The sequence below is a fragment of the Vespa mandarinia genome, chromosome 1, assembly GCF_050613455.1.
Source record: "Vespa mandarinia isolate Hongniang chromosome 1, ASM5061345v1, whole genome shotgun sequence".
NCBI classification, from domain to species: Eukaryota; Metazoa; Arthropoda; class Insecta; order Hymenoptera; family Vespidae; genus Vespa; species Vespa mandarinia.
In genome coordinates, this window is record NC_140810.1 from 14939729 (window position 1) to 14949904 (window position 10176).

Consider the following 10176-nt stretch of genomic DNA (forward strand, 5'->3'; position numbering starts at 1 on the left):
AAATGGCATTAAAGTCGTGAATTACGACAACTTTTCGACTAGAGAGAACCAGATGGTCTATGAAATGGAATAAATTAAGCAGCAACGCCTTGCGATTTTAAATTTCATTCACCCCTGCGCCCAGGATGGCAGCGCGAATATCGTGCAAAACTGCCAAGTAATCGCGGACCTTCCAATATAGAAAAAACCTGTTCGGCGAAATAAAATTTTCATCTCGATCCGGCTTCTTCGTCAATTGTACACTTTAAGTGCTCCTTTAATACACACATATTTCGGATTGGAAAGCATATGAGTGAAGTTATACGACGATGAAACTTATTCTTCGATTTGCCTATTTCAACATTCTTTTTTTTGTTTTTTCTTTGCTTTGGTTTTCTGTTTTCCATGATTTTTTTTTTTTTTATCCATGGCGGTTATGCATTCCTGCTTTCTATCGTGTTCCAACGTTTTATAATGTTTATAGCCAATATTCATCTATACTTTCGAAGCATCAACGCATTGTACCGCGTATTTGCCTCTAGGCTCTTACTTTTACTCCCGACTTCTACCTTCCATGGCGCCCGCGATTTTATCGTGGCCTCGAAAGGCGAATATTAATTTCACCGCGAAGAAATTCACGGGAGAACGGGTGCCGCTTCGGCGAACATCCCTCCGAATATTCGAAATCGCGAGGCGGGAGACAGAGAAAGAAAGAAAGAAAGAAAGAAAAAGAGAGAGAGAGAGAGAGAGAGAGAGAGAGAGAGAGAGAGAGAGAAATGTGTTTATGTACATGAACGATAGAAAAAAGAAGAAAAATGAAAATGTATATATATATATTGGGTAAGACCTGTATCTCGTATTCGTACAACTTCCTTTTATCACCCAACCCTTGGACACGAGGTGGGTGAGTTGGAGGTGACGCGACGAATCAGAGAGAGAAAGAGAGAAAGAAATAGGGAGGAACGAGGAGAAAGAGAGAAAGAATGAAGAGAAAGAGAGAAAGAGAAGAGAACCGGGTCCGGGTCAATAAGACGAATGAGGGAGAGAGATGGCTAGAGGGGAGAGAGGGGGAGAGAGAGAGAGAGAGAGAGAGAGAGAGAGAGAGAGAGAGAGAGAGAGAGAGAGAGAGAGAGAGAGAGAGAGAGAGAGGTACGTTCGAGCCGCGCATTCCCAGGGCCAAGCATTGGCAACCTAACGAACGAACGAACGAACGAACGAACGAACGAACGAACGAGAAGGGGCCGGCGGAGCGAACGAGGGACGAAGGAACGTTCGGGAGGGGCATGGATGGAGGGGCAGGGACTAACGTGCGTGTGAGTAGAGTAGATATAGGAAATGTTCCTATGTGACGTACGTGTGCTTTGCATGAATGTGTGCGTATGTATATATACATATATATTATGTGTATCCATGTATGAGAGAGGGAGAGAATGCAGTGGGGAGGAAGAAATGAGAAGAAAACGGAATGAGAGAGGAAAGGGGGACAGGGCTAGCTAGCACGAAGCTGGGTTCATGTTCCTGACTCTCGCTGGTACTGCTGCTACCACACTATCAGCATATCCACTACCACCATTGCCACTACTACTACTACTACCAAGTCCGCCACCGCCACCACCTCCGCCACCACCTCCACCTCCACCTCCACCTCCACCACCGCCGCCACTGCCACCTCCAACATCACCACCGCCGCCGTCGCCGCCGCCGTCGCCGCCGCCGTCGGGCCGCGTCATTCGTTCAAGCGGATCGAGGCGATCTCGAACGAAACGAACCGATCTCGGTCGAACATTCACGATCTCAAAAATACGACGAATCGGACAAAAATCAACCCTTTCGTCGACACTGAATTTTCGACGCGACTCAAGAATTTAGTCTTAAAAATCTAATTCCCCCATTCGATTCCGCGGTTGAAAACGATAACGATTGAAATTCGAAATCGAAACTTCGGCTTGATTTAATTTGAAATGTAAAAAAGACCAAAGGGGTTCATGCATTATTTCTCCTACCGAAACGAGTGTTTCCAATGCAAAGCGATAAGTCATTACGTATGTGGGTGTGCTCTAACGAATATGTAGCAATTACCATATATTAACATTGTTAATTCATACTAAATATGTAAAACCAAAATGAGGAGACATCTGGGTTATCTCTGTTATATTTTACACTTCGAAGCTAGAAAAATGTGATATGTAAACTTCGTAATATACTAAATATTTCCATGCAAATATTTTTTGGCTTGCTTGATGTCGCCCAAGATGTAAGTCGTCTATTTAAAAAATATCTTCAAATAATTGAATATTTTTATTTTCTTATTAGTCGATAGATTAGTAGAATAGGTCCAATAAAGCAGAACTGTTCTAACAGTAATCCCTGTTAAATGGTATCACACACGGACAATAACTTTGCCTTTCATAACCATTCTATCGCTTTAATTTCATTTAGAGGAAATCGTAATAACAATTCAAAGTAATAATAAATAATGCATCCTGTATTATATTTATCTATTATCGTGCTTCGTATGCTTTTCGAAAATCAAATGTAATATCATTGTTTCATTCGTATGTGTGTATTCATCGAATATGTTCCTCATATGTAAGTTTTCTCATAATGTTATTTATATATTTCGTTGAAAGAAACGAAGAAGAACCCTCGAAAGAAATTCTCTCTCATATATTTTACTTTCGCCTTTCTATTAATTCCTGAATTTGATGAATATACATATTTGGAATTTCAAGTAATGACTAAAAAAAAGAATTTTTTGTCTAGAAGATTTTCTCTTTGATAAATGTAACATCAACAAAGTTTAATAATGAACTTTTTTTAACGTTTTTCTAAAACTTTTCACAAATAAAAAACTCACGATATTTGTTTTCTTGTTACGAATAACTTTCTCGATGAGATTTTGTAGCTTTATTAAATTAATTAAAAATATTTTTAGAAGAAAATAATCATCTACGAAAGGATGATATTTTCATACCTTTTAATATCTCCAGTTAATATGCCCAGTGGTGGGCTAAAAACTAAAAGTTTCTATTTTCCAAATATTTTTACAATAATTTCTTGATTAAATCTTAATATACAAAAAATCTAACGACGCCTAGCGGCAAACTATAATATCACTACATCAATACATTTGAAAGACATTAAAATTGTTCGTAGAGCAATAATACCTATATCTATATATTTGATAGTTCGTCTTTAATGAAATTTACGATGAATGATTATCGGCTATTGTTTCGGTTAGTCAAAGTTTATACAATTAAAATAATGAAAAATAACAGAACGCTTATAAAAAAACAAAAGAAAGAGAGAGACCCCTACGCGCATTCCACATGTCGGCAATTAAGTGCAAACGTAAGAAGTTACCATTTCACGTTATAAACGTTAATGATTAAACGATACTCATCAAGAAAGCATTGGAAGATAAACTACCGTTCTTCTGCAATACGAAACGACAAACAGGCGAAAGGAAATAATAAAAAGTAGCCGATGATATAAAGTAATCTTTTTCGAATTACGAACAATGTATGTAAGTATGTATATATATATATATATTTCTAGTTTAAAAAATTATAGTATACCTAACAAAATTTTCAATTTATTAAGAATATAATAAAATAACAGTCAAAGTATTCGTTCGAATATATTAGGTTTATTTTGCGAAGAGAAAGTACGTTTTGAAAATAACCGAAAGATGTACTCCAAAAAAGAACCATCTGGAATTAGTTTCGGCATTATACCTGCCATAACCGGAAATATATTCAAAAGATACAAAGTACAGTATGAAAATCTTAATATATCATCCGATTGTCTTGAAGGATACTGGAAGAAAAAAAAAAAAAATAATACCAATCAATGCAGTTAGTAGTTTTACGAAGACGTTAGAGACATAAAAGTTAAAGCGCATGGGTACACACAGTAAATCAAGAAACCTTTGCGAAAAGTCTAATATAACTCGCAAGACATATAATATGTGTGTGCGTGTGTGTGTGTGTAAAAAACTTTTGCACCGCTTTGTGTAAATTCGTTTTATCTTTTAACTCGCGTTCCTTCAAACCGACCGACCACCAACTAACCAACTAACCAACCAACCAACCAACCAACAAACCAAGCAACCAACAAACCAACCAACCAACCGACCAACAATCTAACCGAATGTTCTTTGAATATTCCATAAAAATATTTTTCTACGTATACTTGACATTATTATTACTATATACATATATATATTACAACATATATATACTTTCGATATTATTATGATTTTCTCCTCAAAATATCGCGTTTCATGTTAGGAAAGATATTTAACTCATTAGATATAAAGTTCATTATAGATATATGTATGTTTCTCTGTATAACTCGCCATACTTCGCCCATGACCGTTTATAACGGGAAATGCTAATCTACGAAGGAGGAAAGTATTAGGCAGCTGCGACTAATCTGCAACACAAAAAACGATTTATATATATTTTAACCGTGGTCCTTTGAAAAGGACATACACGCCACTGTTCGAAAGCCGTTTTATTCCTTTACAATTAATAATATTCTTTAAATCTTTGCTCTTCGACTATAATCGCCCGTGTCACCCTTTCATATATTAATATTTTTCATCATCTTTTTGAAGAAAATAATTAGTAAATATTCGATTATATATCACGCGGCGTATTAAATGGAACAAAAGTTAAACATACAGGAAATGAAATAAACCACTTCTTCTAACGATCTTATTAACGTTAAATCCTATATTGGATTATAAAGATCAATTCGATTTAACTTTTCTAACTTGTATAATAATTCACAAATAATTTGTTCAAATTTTTCTCTTTGAAAACTTCATAGGAGAAAGCTTCTTATATTCTTTTTTTTTTCGTCTCTTTCACGCTCGTACTAATTTACATTAATAATATCAAACGATTAATAAGATTTTCTGTTTTTATATAATCATATAGAAAAGAAAAGGAAACAAAAAGAAAAGAGAGCGGAAAAAAAAGATTATGAGGCCGTCTATGGCACGAGTAATAAATTAATGTGCTTCAACATTTACGCTTGGCGCGATTCCTTTTTGTATCTCTCATTGTTTTTCAACTTACTTTAGTATATAGCGGGGAACCGGTTTTCTACTTGGAACGTACCTACTACGTATCGATTTGCCGATGCGGTGTTTGCCGAAATATTATATGTATGCGTTGAAATCGATAGAATTTAGTATTCTATTTTTAGTATACACATTCTTATTATAATATTAAAAATAGTTTAAAGAGTTTTATCATTTTTTTATAGTACTATTCTTGTGTGTGTATGTGTGTGTGTGTGAGCGCGCACGCGTTAATTCTCATAAACTTGTGATCTGACGAGTATTGAATAAAAACAAGACGTGAAAAAAAAAAGAAAAAATATATTGTTTATAGGTTAGTAATTGTGCATATAAAGAAAGGAACATTAACGTACGGAACGTTGGCACGTGTACCATGAATAAGCACTTTGTCACCGAATAAATCTCTCTCTCTCTCTTTCTTTCTCTCTCTCTCTCAAAGATATAAAACTAAAATTTAAAAGGAACGAATATAGCATCGTCTAGACCTTCTAACGTCTGTTCTCGGTCAAGGCGTTATAAAGGCTTACAACATCGCGTATCAGAGTAATAGTACCACTTAATTACAACGATGACACGAAAAGAATCATAATTGGAAAATGTCACGAGGAGTCTCTCTCTTTCTCTCATTCTATCTCATTCTCTATCTCTAGAGTGCCATAACGTTTAACTTTTCTTGTACGAGAAAAAATGATGTGGTGATTCTACGAGACTAATTAGAATTTCAGTTTACAAATTTCTTATTCGATGATCGCTCTGCCATCTTCATTTTTTTCTCGTTTAATTAAACTCGATCTTACGAAATTGTGTTATTCCGAAGTCACAGTCGTCATCATCGTCGTCGTCGTTGCTATGTAAATATTGTTACGTGTGTGTGTGTGTGTGTGTGAGAGAGAGAGAGAGAGAGAGAGAGAGAGAGAGAGAGAGAGAGAGAGAGGTGTGTTTACGTTAGTAATCAGATTGCATTAAAAATTCCAAATAATTAGTATATCACAAGCGTGACGAAATATATGTATATATATTTCATCAAGAAATAGTAAAAACTTTGCGTAATTGCGTCTTACGTGTTTTGTCAAGGTAACAGAAAATATGAATATATTCGTAAGCTATTATATTCTTACTATTGTATGTGTGAAAAGGAAAGGGAATAAAAATAAAATAAAAGTATAATGCAGAAAAGAAAAGAAAAAAGAAAACCATAATAAAATCTCATAGGAATAAATTCGATATATCGTTTAAGTCATTATTTTGTTTGGAGTCACGAAACAAAAATATTTGATACAATAAAATATAGTAATCATATATACATATATGCATGTATATATACATATACATACATCATACATACGTACATACATACATACATATATATACGTAAACTAACCTAATTTCGTATTCTTTATTATTAGATGTAAAATAAAGAGAAGTATTGATATCCTCTTTGAAAGAAATCAAGTATATATCAATCAATGCATATATCGATATAAAAAAAAGGCAGTGAATACATCATTCAACAAATTTAAATAAGATAACTCTGTCCTATGAGATAAAGATAGAGAGGGAAAAAAAACGTTATAAAGATAATAAAGAAAATAAAAACTAAAACAAAGAAAACAACACACATAAACCAAAGAACCTTAGTAGACGTACATTAAACGTCACAGACATTTCCCTTGTTAGAAATGCACGGTCTGCCTTGAAGGTGGTTTTTTTTCTATCTCCCTTTCAGCCTTTCTCCCTTTCTCTTTCTATTCGTTGTCTTCTCTCTCTTTCTCTCCTCTCTCTGTCTCTCTCTCTCTCTTTCTCTGCGTCTTTCCCTTGAAATATATTTGGCGAGAACACGTGAGAAAATTCGGCTTCTCTCAACTTTTATCCGAACTGTTTGTATTTATATTCACGCGACCTGTTGCGTAAGAGGAGGCTACGACGACTACGACGAGATTCGCGTCAAACATCTCGCATAATACTACATATTAGACACGCTTTTGAGCGTGATACAAACGTAGAAAGATCCTTCCCGTAGTTATAGTTACGACGATTAATAAAGACGACAGGCGCGGCGGCGAACAACTTTTGTGTATTATTTTTTAAGACGCATACGTTATGTATTATGAAAGTGAATTTAATAAGAAACAAAAGGGGGGAGCGAGGGAGGGACGGGGGAGAGAGAGAGAGAGAGAGAGAGAGAGAGAGAGAGAGAGAGAGAGAGAGAGAGAGAGAGAGAGAGAGAGAGAGACGTAAACAAGAGAGAGAAAAACAAAATTTTATCGATAACGCGATTCCGATTCTAACCAAGAAAAGAAGAAACTAATGGAAACGTATAACCGTTGCAAGATAATCGAATCCGCGCTGAAGCAGAACTGACAGCACGATGTTGCTAAAGAAAACGATTGCATGTGTATCGTAACTTTGTGGTGTGTATGTGAGATCATTTCCCCCCAAAAATGATGCGTAATAAGCATTTTCACGACGAACGCGTCATATGCCTCTCCCCTTTTCTATCTCCTTTCTCTCTTTCTCACTCTCCTCTCACTTCTATGTACACATACATACATTCTCTTTCTCTTTCCCTCCATTCTCTATTTCTATTTCGAATGATCAACTTTGTCGCGTTTGATACGTGAACAAGACGCGAACGAAGACGTTAAAACTGCTATATCAATGACCGGTAAGGATGTAATAAAATAGCGTGCGCTCTTGTTCTTAACGGAGAAAAAGTCAAGTAAAATATCATTTATCGTAGTACTCTACTACACTTCTATTACTACTACATTACTACTACACTATCTTACTACTAGTACACAACTATATTATTACTACTACGCTATCCTAGTACTACTACATTACTATTACTATACTATACTACGTAACTATTCTACTATTACACTACTACTACACTATTAGATTCGTCGATACGACGTAATATACATATAGTCCCTCAGCATGGCGCGCACGTAGCGAAAAACAACGCTTACGTGTAAATTTTCTATATACGATGTTTCCTTCTCTTTATCTCTCTCCTTCTCGTAGTTCTCGTGTCATCTTAGCGAATCATAAATCGTAACACAACCTTTTATTTTGTCTTAACTTGTTAAAGAAAGACAAAAGGCTAATCTACTAATCGATAACGAAGAAAAAAAAAGAACGAGGACTGACGAATCACGAGAGAGACACACGACTTGTAAAAAACATGAGGACGAAAAAAAAGGAAAGTCGAAAAAAGATGCTACGTGATTGGAGGGATCGCGTTAAATCTTTAGTAATTTTTTCTATTAAGTTGAATTGAAAGATTTTAAAGACAAGAAAGGAAAGATCGACGTTCAATTAGGTGCAACGTGCAGATCTCGTTGATCTCGCGAAGGAAAACAAAAACACAACATAGACGCACGACAATAATATACGGCAAGTGCCGCGAATTTCATACATAGGCACGTAATACACACATATATATATATACGCACACACACCATTTCTTACGTGGCGTATAAACGGCTTATATGCACGTTGCAAATAGAGGCGGTCCCACCGATCGTTTCTATGGCGAGAGGCGCGATGTACGACGATGACGACAATGACGGCAATGACGACGATGATGATTACGATGACGACAAGAGTTGTCGTACATCCACAGTGAACGTGTTTGCGAGATTCATTTAGAAAAGCGACCGATAAAAGAGATATTAGGAAGCGGGGGAGGAGTAGAGAGAGAGAAAGAGAGAGAGAGAATGCATGTACGTGCTTGTGTATGTGTGTGGGTGTGTACGAGTGTATGTGCAAGAGAGGTAGAGAAAGAGAGCGAGCGCGAGGACGCGCGTCGTCGCGACGCGTTTCGCGCACCACCGGTCGTCCTCGTTCACGCACGGTGCACCGTGTGCTCTTGATCTCTCATTTCTCTCTTTCCTAGCCTTCCGGAGCATCACAAACGTCCTAACGCCCTTCGATAAAACGAGGACGAGGATCGGACGGGACGAGAAACACACGTCGTGATCGCGACACAGCCTAAACACGCATCATTCCTCTCTCCCGGGGGGCAGCCATTTGCTACGATCGAGTTGTGTGTAGAAAATAAAAGGTGTACGCACAAAAACGGAAGGCGATGCCACCTTGTAGTACGCCAGCTCGTATCGTGATCGTCGTACACTCACGATCCTTACGCTCGTCAATGGCGCGACGCCGAAATCTGTCAACGCCTACGAAGAAAAATATTTGGATTTTTCTTACCTGAACTGTCCTCTATACAGCTAAAAGGATTCTCAGCTTCGAATATCGCGACCCCACGCTTACTTGTGCGGCATATGGAAGTGTACAGGGAAAATCTTCATTACGATTGGCTTATTTCAGATAAGCCGCAAAAAGTAAGCCAATCAGCGCCGACCTTTTATGTTTTGATGCGTTTCTTTTTAACCCTCGATAAAATGTCTGCTCGTGGAAAAGGCGGGAAAACTTGCGCTTAAAAGCGAATCATTTTCTCTTTATTGATTATCACCATCGTTCTTATCTTTCGTTTACTGTCGAAAAGGAGATTTTATCTTTTCATTTTTTACACGTACTCTCCTTTCAATCGTGACAAATCATTGGTATTATTTCCTGATCATTAAAAAGGTTAGATCATATTTCTATTATAGGTGGTGCCACTCTCTACTACCGTTGATTAGGAATAGGCTGCTCGCAGGTTAGCCAACGTCTAATGGAATTTAAAGAAAAATATCCTCTTGCATTATCATTAAAGTGACATGCGGTATTTATATTAATCGTTCTTATGAGTTTATGCGAATGTAGTCGCTTGTATTGTTCTAGCGTCAGATATTTATGTTTGTAATCGATGAAAGGTGAAACCTAAGAATTATGTGCCACTTATGAATAAATAACAACGCAATGTTAATAAACGCTTTTTTATAATATCAATATTTTATGATTATACGTAATTTTAGTGTTTAGATACGATATAAGATATTGATTTCATTTACAAAAATTATATTTTATTTATATTAAACGTGAAATTCTTGAAACATTTTTTTATACGAAACGTTTACATTTGTATCGTATAATTGGTTCTTTTACTATAAAATCTGACCAATCAGCATTTTTTGATATGAAACATGAATAAA